The 14,889-nt window shown below is 41.6% G+C and overlaps 1 protein-coding gene across 1 annotated transcript in view; it reads left to right on the forward strand.

Annotated features, from left to right (window-relative positions):
• The first annotated feature begins 4,184 nt into the window (after positions 1 to 4,184).
• Positions 4,185 to 14,889, forward strand: part of PLEKHH2 (pleckstrin homology, MyTH4 and FERM domain containing H2) — a 239,504-nt gene continuing 228,799 nt past the window's right edge. Inside the window, exon 1 of the mRNA XM_089677844.1 lies at positions 4,185 to 4,763. The gene's annotated coding sequence lies outside the window, so the exon portion shown is untranslated. The remainder of the gene's footprint in view (positions 4,764 to 14,889) is intronic.

Raw genomic sequence — 14,889 nt, forward strand, 5'->3', positions numbered from 1 at the left:
CTGGAGGACAGACTTCCTAGCAACCTGTACACTGTACAAAAAGATTCAAATCCAGAAAATGGCTAATATAGCCCTGTCTCTTTAACTACATGCCGCCCAGCCACTGTACATATACGGCGGCAGGGCGGCACTCACAGGCAAAACCACGTTTTAAAACGTGTGTTTTGTAAACAAATAGGGGGCGTGCACGAGGCGCGCTGCCGCCCTATTTGTCCCGCTGATCACCGCCGCAGATGTCAGTTGCCGGGTCACAGCCGCTCCTTAGCGGCTATGTCCCGGCGATCGGTGGCAAACAGTGACAGAGAGCACAGCTGCAGTAGCTGTGCTGTCTGTCACTTCCCTGTCAGCTCGAGGATGAGCTGATCGAGAAAGAACAGTTTCTCTTTCTCGATCAGCCTTGTCCTGCCCAGTACACACCCCCACCTCCTAGTAAAACACTCCCCTCACTCCTATAACCCTTCCCTGCTAAATAAAGTTAACCCCTTCCTCCCCATTGCCATTAGTACAGTGTCAGTGTTTTTTTTTTTTGCACTGATCACTGTATTAGTGTTTTGGGGATGTCAGTGACCCCAAGTCAGTACCCCCCAATGTCAGAATGTCCGCCGCAGTCAGGTCCATAGGTCGCTGGTCGCTGCCATAAGTCCCTGATCGCCGCCATAATTCGCTGATCGTCGCCATTATTAGTATAAAAAAAAACTAAAATCCCAGTATCTTTCCCGCCATTTGTAAACGCTATAACTTTCACGTAAACCAATTAATTTACACGTATTCGGGGTTTTTTTTAGCAAAGACATGTCGCAGAATGCATTTTGGCAGAAATTTGTGACTAAATTTTATTTTTGCATTTTTTTTTTACTGGACATGTTTTATAGCAAAAAGTCCAAAATATTTTTTTTTTTCCTCAAAATTGTCAGCCTTTTTTTTTTTATAGCGCAAAAAATAAAAACCGTACAGGCGATCAAATACCACCGAAAGAAAGCTCAATTTGTGGGAAAAAAAAGGATGTAAATTTCATTTATGTACCGTATTGCATGACCGCGCAATTGTCTGTTAAACTAGCGCAGCGATGTATAGCAGAAAAATGGCGTAAATTGCAGTATTTATACCATAGCGTGTAGACGCTATAACTTTCACACAAAGCAATCAATATACACTTATTGGGATTTTTTTTACCAAAAACATGTAGCAGAATATATTTTGGCCTAAATTTATAACCAACTTTGAGTTTACTATATATTTTTTATAGCTGAAAGTAAAAAATAATGTTTTTCTTCAAAATTTTTGGCCTTTTTTTGTTTATAGCGTGAAAAATAAAAAGCGCACAGGTGATCAAATTACACCGAAAGAAATCTCTATTTGTGTGAAAAAAAGGACGTAAATTTAGTTTGGGTGCAGCATTGCACGACCGCGCAATTATCAGTTGAATTAGTGCAGCGCCGAGTAGCAAAAAGAGGCCTGCTCATTAAGGGGGGTAAATCCTCTGGGGCTCAAGTGGTTAAGGAGCACTTGTGTCCCCTTTTGTGTACCTCCTCAGACTCCAGATGAATCCTTCCTGCACTGAAGGTATCCCTGGGCAAGGGATTACAAGATCTTCAAGTAATAATTGGTAGCTTGATGCTGTTTTCAAGACTTTCACTGGACTGGCTTCTTCCTGGCTGACAGCTTGTCTTCCCTAGGGGACGGTGGGACAGTGGAGAGCCTTCTGTTCAGCAACGTGCCTGTAGGTAGACTCTCCTCCCTGCGGCCCCCCTCCCAGTCTCCACAGTCCAGCCTTCCTCTCAGTCCATCTTCCACTTGACACTACTCTGTTGCTCAGGCTCTGCCAATTTTAAGGGTTGTCCTCAGGGGCGGACTGACAACTCATGGGGCCCCCGAGCTATAGAATATCATGGGGCCCCTGTGTCCTTGCCCAAACCCAAAAAAGCCTATGAAAAAGGTACCAGGGGCATTTCATGGGGCCCCCTACTGACCCCAGGCCCTCGGGCAGTGCCCGAGTTTCTAAATGGTCAGTCCACCCCTGGGTCCTTGGTCACCATGTCCAGTTTCCTTCCTGGGGATTGACCAAGGTTCCTCAAACATGCAGATCTGGGCCTCCTCCTCTCCTCCACCCCTCTTTCAGAACATTCTCTAAGTTTCTGGAAGGGTGGGAGGGTTCCAGAAGCCCTGACCAGTAGAGTCTCCCAGAATGTCCTGAAGTGAACTCCTGCCTCACTGCCAGGCTCATCCCAGGAGGAAAAGAAATTGATCATTTATTGAGATGTGTATTGTAACCATAAGAGTTTTATATAACACAGCAGCTTCCACATATATGGGACACACATAACGAGAGGTGATTTATTTTTACAAAGCAAATAAATATAATTTTTTTTTCCTAGAGTGTAGCTTTCAGTTTATGGTAAAAATAGTAAGGGTTCAGTGCAGGGGCGGACTGACAACTCATGGGGCCCCCAGGCAATAGGAGATCATGGGGCCCCTGTGTCCTTGCACAAACTCAAAAAACCTATGAAAAAGGTACCAGGGGCATCTCATGGGGCCCCCTACTGACCCTGGGCCCTCGGGCAGTGCCTGAGTTTCCAAATGATCAGTCCGCCCCTGGTTCAGTGCCTAGGCTGACACCTCTCTGATAACCGTGGACAAATCATTTAACACATGGACAACTTCTGGGTGAATGGTTAGGAGTGTCTATTACAAACTTTCAACTGGCTTGAAATTTCAGATACATCCAACGACTTTTGGGCAACAAGGACAATAATAAAGAGTCATGTCAGAGCTTACTGAGCTTCAAAGAGGGCAAATTGATGGTGCTGCTTAGCTAATGCCTCTGTGGCTGAAGTTTCCAATGTATTTGCCGTGTCGCAAGCTACAGCATCAAAGGTTATGATGGTATATACAGCTTTCTGGGAAAACATTGTTTGATAAGCGCGGTCGACATGGCCAACTGATCAAAAGAGACAAAAGGACATTGGGAGGAATTTTGACCCGGAATAAGAAAATAACTGCTGCAAAAGTGACTGCTGAGCTCAATCTCAGTCTTCCAAAGCCTGTGTCCACAAAAACTGTGCGGAGGGAAGTCTATAAGCAAAATATTCACAGACGAGCTGCGATTGCCACACCACTAGTGACTGATATTAATGCTCATTGAACAATATTGACTGGCGTCATGTGAATCTGAATTAATGTATGGAATGACATTTGGATCCATTCGGTATCTGAACCTGAATTATTGAACAAATTTGAAAACTGAATTATTTCCCCATGGGCCTGAACTACTATCACATCATGTAACACCATCCGAATAAAACAAATGAAACTAATGCCTTCATTAATTTCGTTATAACCTTTTTCGGATTCGTTGACATTTGTCACTATCTGTTCGGAGATAAGTATACATCTAAATCTCCAAAAATCAAATCTTTGTCCAAAAAATGAACGGGATGAAACGTGTCTAAAGACTCTGACCACTGATATAGGCTAGATTCACACCTATGCAGTTTGCATCTGATCTGTTTCTGGTAGTGCTTTTTGCAGTGTGTTTTGCGTTTTTGCACATGCGCTTCTTATGCATTTTGATGCGTTTTGCGTTTTTATTAAAATAATAAAAATTTTGGCCAGCTTGCTGGTGGACAGAATAAAAATGCATTAAAAAACATAAAAAACACACGCAAAATGGTAAAAGAAGTCCCTGACTCTTTTCAAAAAAGCGCCTGCAAAAAAAGCGTAGATGTGAACGTGATCTATAGGAAATCATGATAAATGGCATGCACCGCGTTCCTGCAAACCGCAAAAAACACACACAGATGTATCCATTTTCTCAATTCAGGAAAAAATATAGTTGTAGTTTTGCAATACAGGCCTTAATTTGTAATTATACTTCCTACACAAAGTGCCTGTACTGTTTTTATCTATTTATATGATTTGGATTTTCCTTTTTTTTAAAGAATTTATATTTTTTATAAAAAGTATCCATTTTCTCAATCAGTTTTAATTGCATTTTTATTTGTATTTAATGAAGGACTATGATCACCGATGAACAGTATCAATTTTCTCAGGAGTGTCAGCTCCTGCAATTCTATGAACATTTTGAATGTCCATATAATAATCTGACAGCAGGTGGCGCTGCTGTACGAGGGAAATGCTGCCTGCCCAGAACTTTTCAAACGTTTCTGTAACTTTCTGTACTTCAGCCTCTGCCTTTCTTCCCCTGTATGAAATAATCCAGGAACACGTCTTTAATTGGGGGATTCCCGTCTCCAATGCAAACAGTGCTTTTTCCATCAATACAAATCCTGGAGGGTTGTGTCAGTTAATATTCCACTTGGAGCCAGAATTTCCTCCTCTGCTGACGTCCCCATCACTGAGCACTCAACTCCCCCCATGCTGCCAGTGCTGAGAGCCAGGGGCCGGGCTGTACATGGGAATCACCGAGCTGCCTCCTTCCCCTGACACCCTCTGTCTGCCCCTGACACCCTCTGTTTGCCCCTGAAACCCCCTGCTTGTCCCTGACACCCTTTATTTGCTTCTGACATCTACTGCCTGCCCCTGACACCCCCTGCTTGCCCCTGACACCTCCTGCCTGCCCCTGACACTCTCTGCCTGCCCCTGACACCATCTGCCTGTCTCTGACTCCCTCTACCTGCTCCTGACACCCTCTGCCTGCCCCTGACACCCCCTGCCTGCTCCTGCCTGGATGGGACATTGCTGGACACACTGAGGACTCTGCTAGGGATCTACAGCCAGAAGTCCGGAACCTGCTCCTAGTCCAGGTACTGCCATGGCATCTCTGGAGCCAACCCTTTGCAGGTTCAATCAAGCTTTGGCATCCTGTGGATCCCCAGCTGTGGTGAGACTAAAAGTCCCAGCATTTCTTCTGAGCCTCTGCATGGCTGGGACTCGTGGTCCTCCACTACATCACAGCTGAGAGCCACAATATATATTTATTTTTACTATTTACATTTGTAACATATCCAACATATATATTTATTATTTTATACTTACTATGTGTATATACTTACAAAGTATACTTATTATTATATATATTTACTATTTTTTATATATTTATCATATATATTTAATATTTTATACTTACTATGTATACTTCTTATTATACATTTATCTTTTTTTTAATACCTAACATATATTTTTTTATTATTTTATACTTACTATGTATACTTCTAAGTATAAATATTTAGTATTTGTATTTGTAATATATCAAACATATATATTTATCATTATGTACTTACTATGTATACTTCTTATTATGTATATTTACTATTCATTTTTGTTTTTAAATATCTAACATATATTTTTATTCTTTTATACATACTATGTATACTTCTTAGTATAAATATTTACTATTTGTATTGGTAATATATCTAACAGATATTTTTATTATTATATACTTACTATGTATATTTCTTATTATATATATTTACAGTTTATATTTGTAATATAGCTAACATTTATTATTTTTATGCTTCCTATATATACTTCTTATTATAGTTATTATTTATTTATTTTTTTATTCATTTTTTAGTTTGTGATAGTGTAAATATTATATATATATATATATATATATATATATATATATATATATATATATTTGTAATGTTATATCCAGCATATATATTCTTATATATTTACTATATAGTTTTTAGATATTTATACATCTAATACATATTTTTATATATAATATTTACACTATCACAAAGTAAAAAATATAACTATATAAATATATATATATATATATATATATATATATATATATATATATATTTATTCATTCATTCATTCATTTTTTAGTTTGTGATAGTGTATATATATATATATATATAGATAGATAGATATATATATATATATATGTGTGTGATATATGCACAGTACATCAACTATACTGTATACATAAATATTAAATAGCAAATGTGTGTATGTATTATGTGTGTATGTATTATGTGTGTATGTATTATGTGTGTGTATATTTCCATATTACTAGCAGTATGTATGCAGTCATAATCCTTGTACAAAACTTCTGCCACCCTTTGTTCTTTTCATTGTTAGTACCAACATATGTGACAAATTCAGGTTCTTATTTTCTCCTCCTTTACTGTAAGGTTGTGTCCACACTAACAGCTGCACTGTAATGTGTCGGCTGATGTTCGGTTTGGGATACACCGTGCTGATGTACTAATTGTGGCATAGTGCACTGTACACCTTTTTTTTTCTTAAATGTCACAAATGACATGACATTTATGTTTATAAATGAAATGTTGTGATGTGGTGTTGTAAGCTGTGACACCGTAGTTAAAAAAAAAAAGTAGTGCATGTCTTACTTTTTTTCAGCGTATACCACTGCAGCACTGTAGTGTGAACAGAACAGATAGGACAGAATGAAATTCACCTTGTCCTTGTACTAAAGCATCCTTGCCTAGTGCAGCACAGTGGCTAAATGGTTAGCATTTCCACCTGGCAGTACTAGGGTTGTCAGTTCAAATCCCAACCATGACACCGCCTGCCTGGAGTTTGCATGTTCTCCCTGTTCCTGTGTTGGTTTCCTCCAGGTACTCTAGTTTCCTCCCACACTCCAAAGACATGCTGGTAGGTTAATTGGATCCTGTCTAAATTGGCCCTAGTATGTGTATGTATGAATGTAAGTTAGGGACCTTATATTGTACACCCCTTGAGGGTTTGGGACTGATGTGAATGTACAATATATATGTAAAGCACTGCGCAAATTAAAGGAGCTATATAAGTACCTGAAATAAATGTTGGAGTCAGTTTTGCAACATTTGTCTTTAAAGCAGAGTTCTAGGCACCGACACCTCCCAAAAAAACAAATTAAAAGTCAGCTGCTACAAATACTGTGGCTTATGACTTTTAATAGTAGGACACTTATTTATTACAGGTACTTATATAGCGCCATCAATTTACACAGCACTTTACATATATATTGTACATTCACATCAGTCCCTAACCCTCAAGGGGTGTACAACCTAAGGTGCCTAACTCACATTCATATACTAGGGCCAATATAGACAGGAGCCAATTAACCTACCAGCATGTCTGTGTGGAAGGAAACCAGAATACCTAGAGGAAACCCACGCAGACACAGGGAGAACATGCAAACTCCAGGCAGGTGGTGGTGTGGTTGGGATTTGAACCAACGACCCTAGTACTGCCAGGTGGAAGTGGTAATTATTTAGCCACTGTTATGCCCTACACTTAGGCCGGCCATACATGAGTTGATTTTTGAATGATTTTTTGTTTGAAAATCAGACCTAAGAATAATTGACCGATTTTCCCTCTGTTAGTGGGGCAATGGCACTGGCTGATTTTCGTGGTTGCTCCCCATTTCGTTTATCGGGCATGCTGGAAAATGTGTGAAAAACGACCCATTTTCAAATTCATTAGTGGCACCATTGGATTACAGAAGGAACAATGTTTTCGATTCGGAATTCGACCCATGTATGGCCTGCTTTAGCTGTCCAGGCATCCAGCAGTGTCCTCACCCCCGAGCAAATTTTTCAAGTGGCTGTCGAGTGCTGGTGCCACCATCTTGACATCGCTAGTTTCCTACTGTGCATGTGTGAATAGGATGCAGTCCTCTGGGACCTTGAAAGTGTCCCCGAGGGCTGTGGGGGAGGGGGGGGGGCGAACATCCGGCTAAGTTTGCTGGAATTGGGTGCAGTTAAGTTTTCTTAAAATTGTCAGTCTTTTTATATTTATAGCGCAAAAAATAAAAAACCGCACAGGCGATCAAATACCATCAAAAGAAAGCTCTATTCATGAGAGAAAAACGACATAAATTTTATTTGGGTGCAGCGTTGCATGACCGCGCAATTGTCAGTTAAATTAATACAGCGCCGTATCGCAAAAAATGGCCTGGTCAGGAAGGGGATAAATCCTCTGGAGGACAAGTGGTTAAAACACAAGCACTAGGAAGATTCACCAGCAGTGAATGTATGTAAACACCGATGTTTCTTTGCATTAGCGTTTACCTGCGCTTGCATATCCGGCGTATTTTCCGATTGTTAAAAATCTATTGAGATTTTCTTAAAGACCAATCAACAGTTATTTGATTCTTGTCACGTCCTTGATTCCAGGTTCCAGTGATGTCCTGGAGAAATCATTACCTTTCCTGTGGTTAAACATTTGCTAGAGATCGGCACCTTGATAAAAAGGAATGAAAAAAATTGTAAATCTAATTTTTTTTTTAAATTGTATACTACCATGAGAAATGATGGTGATACACAGTACACATAGATAAAACCAGACACTTTTCTCCAGATCCACATTTGTTTTCTGAGAGTAGATACGCATGTTGGATAGAACAGAGTGTGTAGCTAGGGGAAGTGTGAGTTGGGGGTTCTGGTTAGGATGCAAACTAGAAATATCATGCTGGACATTAAAATATAAAGAACAACTAATGCAGGCCATAGACGGGTCAAAAACCGTCCGTTTTTAAAAAAAAAAAAAAACGAAAAATCGGTCGTTCAATAGGCCGACGTTACCACCAACCGTAAAAAAATCGGGCAATTTTCGTCCCGTCTACGGACAGCATTTAATTACTTCTGTCCCTTGCAGAGAGCTCCACTATTATATTTGACATGAAAAAGTATTGTAGTTGCAACAATGTATCCATTTGTATCCATTTCAGATACAGATGTTTTTATTCGGATACAAATAGATACATTGTTGCAACCGCAATACTTTTTCATGTCAATTATAATAGCGGACTGGAATTCTTCTTTTCTTCTTCTACTTCTTCTTTTTCTTCTACTTCTTTTTCTTCTTTTCTTATTCTTCTTCTTTTTCTTCATCTTCTTTTTTTTCTTCTTTTTCTTCATCTTCTTTTTTTTCTTCTTGCAGGTCATGGCTCATGCGCAGATTTTTTATCAGTAAAACGATCGGCCGATTTGCCCATCATTGCCGGGAAAATCGTCCGATCGGCAAATTCGGCCAATTTTTTTCCAAGTTTACCAATAAAAAAATGTGGCAAAACCCTGAAAAACAGCCGACCAATTAATCCATTAACAGTGCGAAAACCGTCTGATTTTTTTTTTTCGTCTGATTTTCGACCCATCTATGGCCTGCATAAGGCCCCGTTGGCACTTGAGCAATTCTACTGCATCACATTTTCTGGCATGCTTTTTTGCATTTTTTTTTAGCATTTTGCACTTTTTTTTTTCATTTGAATGGGCCTCCCTCTGCTCCAAAAACGCACTAAAGAAGCTCATGTACCAACTTTTGACACTGAGCCAAGTGCGTTTTGCGTCACACACTTTTTTTGCACATGCAAAAAGCACGACTGCTAACAGGGGTGCCATTAAGAAATAATGGCACCTCAAGTGCATCATGCATTTTAGCGTGTTTTTCACATGTTTGTGTTTCTACTACACCCAGGTGTGAAAGGGCCCATAAATCTGAAGTTTAATCTGCTTATATTTTTATTTTGCTTTCCCTGGTTTTCCCTCCCCCCTCATCAACATGCTAATTAAAACCTTTTTCATGTTTATTAAATAAGATATAGTGCTGTTGCACTTAGGAATAGATAGTCATGCAACTCTGATAAGTTTATGCTGCAGTCCCAATTTGTGAACCAGTAACACAAAAACAAACAAAATACCATGTGAACTGCGTATAAATTAAGTGCATTAAATTTGACAATACATGAGTAATATTGCTTCACATATGCAAAGTGAATAATTATAACATTCAGTCCCGATATGGAAAAATAAAATGCCCAGGTGTTGAATACTAATTGGTGAACTTCGTGCAAAAAATGACAGGTACTGAGCACAGAGGAGCACCTGTAATTTTTTGCACAAAATTCACCAATTAGTATTCAACACCTGGGCATTTTATTTTTCCATATCGGGACTGAATGTTACAATTATTCGTATATGTGAAGCAATATTACTCATGTATTGTCAAATTTAATGCACTTAATTTATGCGCTGTTCACATAGTATTTTGTTTTCATGTTTATTATATACCTTATTTTAAACCCACCGATGTAATCACTGGGTCTCGGTGCTTCTCTATACAATGCAGACAGATCATGGTTGGTGGGAGGGGCCAGCAGGGTGCTATACATAACTTCCTGAAAACAGCACAGCACCCTGCAGAGCACTCCTCTCTCAAAAGACTGCAAGCAGTGGGCTGGCTCTTGGGGAGGGGTGATGCAAATATCAAAATGTCTTGATGGGTGGATATCATTCTAGAAAAGTGGGTGCTCCTAGACAATCTGTATTTGCATGCAGACCTCCCTCGCTAACACCCAGGACTTTTTTTTTCAAAGAATAGGTGCAGGAATTCCCCCCTTCTGAGTCAACCCTGGTCTTCGCCCCCCTACGCACCTCTGAGCACCATCTCTTGGCTCCACCACCTACCCACCTCCCAGTGCAGCTCCTTTTAGAGAATACAGGGCAAACAAAGTATCAGTTTATGCTGCTAAGTCATTTGTGCTGAATTTGTTAAAGATACCAAGAAAAGCAGTAAAATAAATCCCTTGCAGCCAGCAACAATAGACTCACAGCAGCAACAACAGATCTCCTAGCATCATTAGATTCTCCAGCAGCAAGAAACAGTAGACCCCTCCCTCAACGGTAGATCCATTTCATCAACAACTGACCCCCCACAAATGACAGACCCCACCAGCAACAATAGACATCCACTCCATGACAATAGATCCCCCAGCATCAATAGACCTTCTAGCACACCCCTTGCCATTACATACATTCAGTGCTGGAACTGCGTCCTCTCATGTTCCCGCCCTGTCCATATGTAAAGCTGAGCCTCTATGATTGAAAGAACTAAAATCCAATGAATAAAAGGGATAAGTCAGGGACAGTCAAGCTGGGAAGGAAAGTGCCAGATGATGCTGGATGTCCTCATGCCAAGAAATGAGGTGGGCTTTATCTGACTTGCTGCAACTTCTAATGCACACTATGAGCAGCTCACAATGTGCAATGAAATCAGATGAAGCTGCTTCAGTATAGGAGAGGGGCCTCTATAAGTGGGAAGGCTGAAGGCCAGCTTTAAGGAATACTTTGACTCATTTTATAGTAGAAATTATACACAAAACATCTATGTGACAGCATTGAGGGCCTGTCACCAAACAACAATGATGTCATGTGGAAAGAAGGGGAGCAACAGGCTTCTTATATCCATATCTGGAAGCATTTGAAAACCAGTGGACCTAGGAATAGGGGTGGGACAAAGGGCAGACTAGGGGTTAAATCCAATAGCAGTGCTCACAGCGCACTACTCTGAAACGTATTTAATGGTTTCCGAATTTGTGGTTGCGTTTGTGGTGTGGTCCCACTGACTACAATGGATGAGTTTGACAGGCAGTGCCACCTGTCAAACTCGGCATGCTGAGGTAAAGTTGCTGCACCGTGATACTTCGTGACAACGTGTACTCATCCACCATGTTTGTTTGGAGGTGGGTGGTCAAGAGGTGGTAAAAATACTCCAAACTCTTTCAGGTTTGGTGACAATGGTCACCAGGACGAAGAGGTGAATCTCTCTGAGAGGGTTCTAAGCCTTCCCTACACTGTTCTAAACTAAAAAGAGTTTTAGCTTTAGATGTTGTTCACATCCTTGATGAATTTCACCACTCCTGGCTTGTCCGTGTCCTTGATGAATTTCACCACTCCTGGCTTGTCCGTGTCCTTGATGAATTTCACCACTCCTGGCTTGTCCATGTCCTTGATGAATTTCACCACTCCTGGCTTGTCCGTGTCCTTGATGAATTTCACCACTCCTGGCTTGTCCGTGTCCTTGATGAATTTCACCACTCCTATCTTGTCCGTGTCCTTGATGAATTTCACCACTCCTGGCTTGTCCGTGTCCTTGATGAATTTCACCACTCCTATCTTGTCCGTGTCCTTGATGAATTTCACCACTCCTGGCTTGTATGTGTCCTTGATAAATTTCCCCACTCCTGGCTTGTCCGTGTCTTTGATGAATTTCACCACTCCTGGCTTGTCCGTGTCCTTGATGAATTTCACCACTCCTTGCTTGTCCGTGTCCTTGATGAATTTCACCCTCCTGGTTTGTCCGTCTCCTTGATAAATTTCCCCACTCCTGGTTTCTTTGTGTCCTTCATGAATTTCATCACTCCTGGCTTGTCTGTGTCCTTGATGAATTTCATGACTCCTGGCTTGTTCACGTCCTTGACGTGTTTCACGACTCCTGGCTTGTTCACGTCCTTGACCTGTTTCACGACTCCTGGCATGTTCACGTCCTTGATAAATTTAACCACTCCTGGCTTGTTCACGTCCTTGGCGTGTTTCACAACTCCTGGCTTATTCACATCCTTGATGCATTTTGGCACTCCTGACTTGTTCATGTCCTTGGTGCGTTTAACCACTCCTTGCTTGTTCATATCCTCGACGTGTTTTACCACTCTTAGCTTTTCACATCCTTGACGTGTTTTACAACTCCTGGCTTGTTCATGTCCTTGACGCGTCTCACCACTGCTGGCTTGTTATTGTCCTTGATGCGTTTCACCACTGCTGGCTTGTGCATGTCCTCAACGTGTTTCACCACTCTTAGCCTGTTCACATCCTTGATGCGTTTCACCACTGCTGGCTTGTTCACATCCTTGATGTGTTTCCTACTCCTAACTTGTTCACATTCTTGACGTGTTTTAGCACTCCTGGCTTGTTCATGTCCTTGATGAATTTCATCACTCCTGGCTTGTCCGTGTCCTTGATGAATTTTACCACTCCTGGCTTGTCCGTGTCCTTGATGAATTTCACCACTCCTGGCTTGTCCGTGTCCTTGATGAATTTCACCACTCCTGGCTTGTCCATGTCCTTGATGAATTTCACCACTCCTGGCTTGTCCGTGTCCTTGATGAATTTCACCACTCCTGGCTTGTCCGTGTCCTTGATGAATTTCACCACTCCTATCTTGTCCGTGTCCTTGATGAATTTCACCACTCCTGGCTTGTCCGTGTCCTTGATGAATTTCACCACTCCTATCTTGTCCGTGTCCTTGATGAATTTCACCACTCCTGGCTTGTATGTGTCCTTGATAAATTTCCCCACTCCTGGCTTGTCCGTGTCTTTGATGAATTTCACCACTCCTGGCTTGTCCGTGTCCTTGATGAATTTCACCACTCCTTGCTTGTCCGTGTCCTTGATGAATTTCACCCTCCTGGTTTGTCCGTCTCCTTGATAAATTTCCCCACTCCTGGTTTCTTTGTGTCCTTCATGAATTTCATCACTCCTGGCTTGTCTGTGTCCTTGATGAATTTCATGACTCCTGGCTTGTTCACGTCCTTGACGTGTTTCACGACTCCTGGCTTGTTCACGTCCTTGACCTGTTTCACGACTCCTGGCATGTTCACGTCCTTGATAAATTTAACCACTCCTGGCTTGTTCACGTCCTTGGCGTGTTTCACAACTCCTGGCTTATTCACATCCTTGATGCATTTTGGCACTCCTGACTTGTTCATGTCCTTGGTGCGTTTAACCACTCCTTGCTTGTTCATATCCTCGACGTGTTTTACCACTCTTAGCTTTTCACATCCTTGACGTGTTTTACAACTCCTGGCTTGTTCATGTCCTTGACGCGTCTCACCACTGCTGGCTTGTTATTGTCCTTGATGCGTTTCACCACTGCTGGCTTGTGCATGTCCTCAACGTGTTTCACCACTCTTAGCCTGTTCACATCCTTGATGCGTTTCACCACTGCTGGCTTGTTCACATCCTTGATGTGTTTCCTACTCCTAACTTGTTCACATTCTTGACGTGTTTTAGCACTCCTGGCTTGTTCATGTCCTTGATGAATTTCATCACTCCTGGCTTGTCCGTGTCCTTGATGAATTTTACCACTCCTGGCTTGTCCGTGTCCTTGATGAATTTCACCACTCCTGGCTTGTCCGTGTCCTTGATAAATTTCCCCACTCCTGGTTTCTCTGTGTCCTTCATGAATTTCATCACTCCTGGCTTGTCCATGTCCTTGATAAATTTCATCACTCCTGGCTTGTCTGTGACCTTGATGAATTTCATGACTCCTGGCTTGTTCACGTCCTTGACGTGTTTCACGACTCCTGGCTTGTTCACGTCCTTGACGTGTTTCACGACTCCTGGCATGTTCATGTCCTTGATAAATTTAACCACTCCTGGCTTGTTCACGTCCTTGGCGTGTTTCACAACTCCTGGCTTATTCACATCCTTGATGCATTTTGGCACTCCTGACTTGTTCATGTCCTTGGTGCGTTTAACCACTCCTTGCTTGTTCATATCCTCGACGTGTTTTACCACTCTTAGCTTTTCACATCCTTGACGTGTTTTACAACTCCTGGCTTGTTCATGTCCTTGACACGTCTCACCACTGCTGGCTTGTTAATGTCCTTGATGCGTTTCACCACTGCTGGCTTGTTCATGTCCTCAACGTGTTTCACCACTCTTAGCTTGTTCACATCCTTGATGCGTTTCACCACTGCTGGCTTGTTCACATCCTTGATGTGTTTCCTACTCCTAACTTGTTCACATTCTTGACGTGTTTTAGCACTCCTGGCTTGTTCATGTCCTTGATGAATTTTACCACTCCCGGCTTGGTCACGTCCATGACGCATTTCACAACTCCTGGCTTGTTCACTTCCTTGATGTGTTTTCACCACTCCTGGCTTGTTTACGTCCTTGACATGTTTCACCTGTCCTGGCTTGTTCATGTCTTGATGCATTTCACTACTGCTGGCTTGTTCACATCCTTGATGTGTTTCACCACTCTTGGCTTGTTCACGACCTTGATGCATCTCACCACTCCTGCCTTGTTCACATTCTGATGCGTTTCACATCTACTTTTTTATGTCCTTGACATGTTTCACCACTTCTGGCTTGTCCGTGTCCTTGATGAATTTCACCACTCCTGGCTTGT

Source organism: Staurois parvus, unplaced genomic scaffold (assembly GCF_062004578.1).
Source record: "Staurois parvus isolate SC_StPar_1 unplaced genomic scaffold, SC_StPar_1.0 ptg000192l, whole genome shotgun sequence".
NCBI classification, from domain to species: domain Eukaryota; kingdom Metazoa; phylum Chordata; class Amphibia; order Anura; family Ranidae; genus Staurois; species Staurois parvus.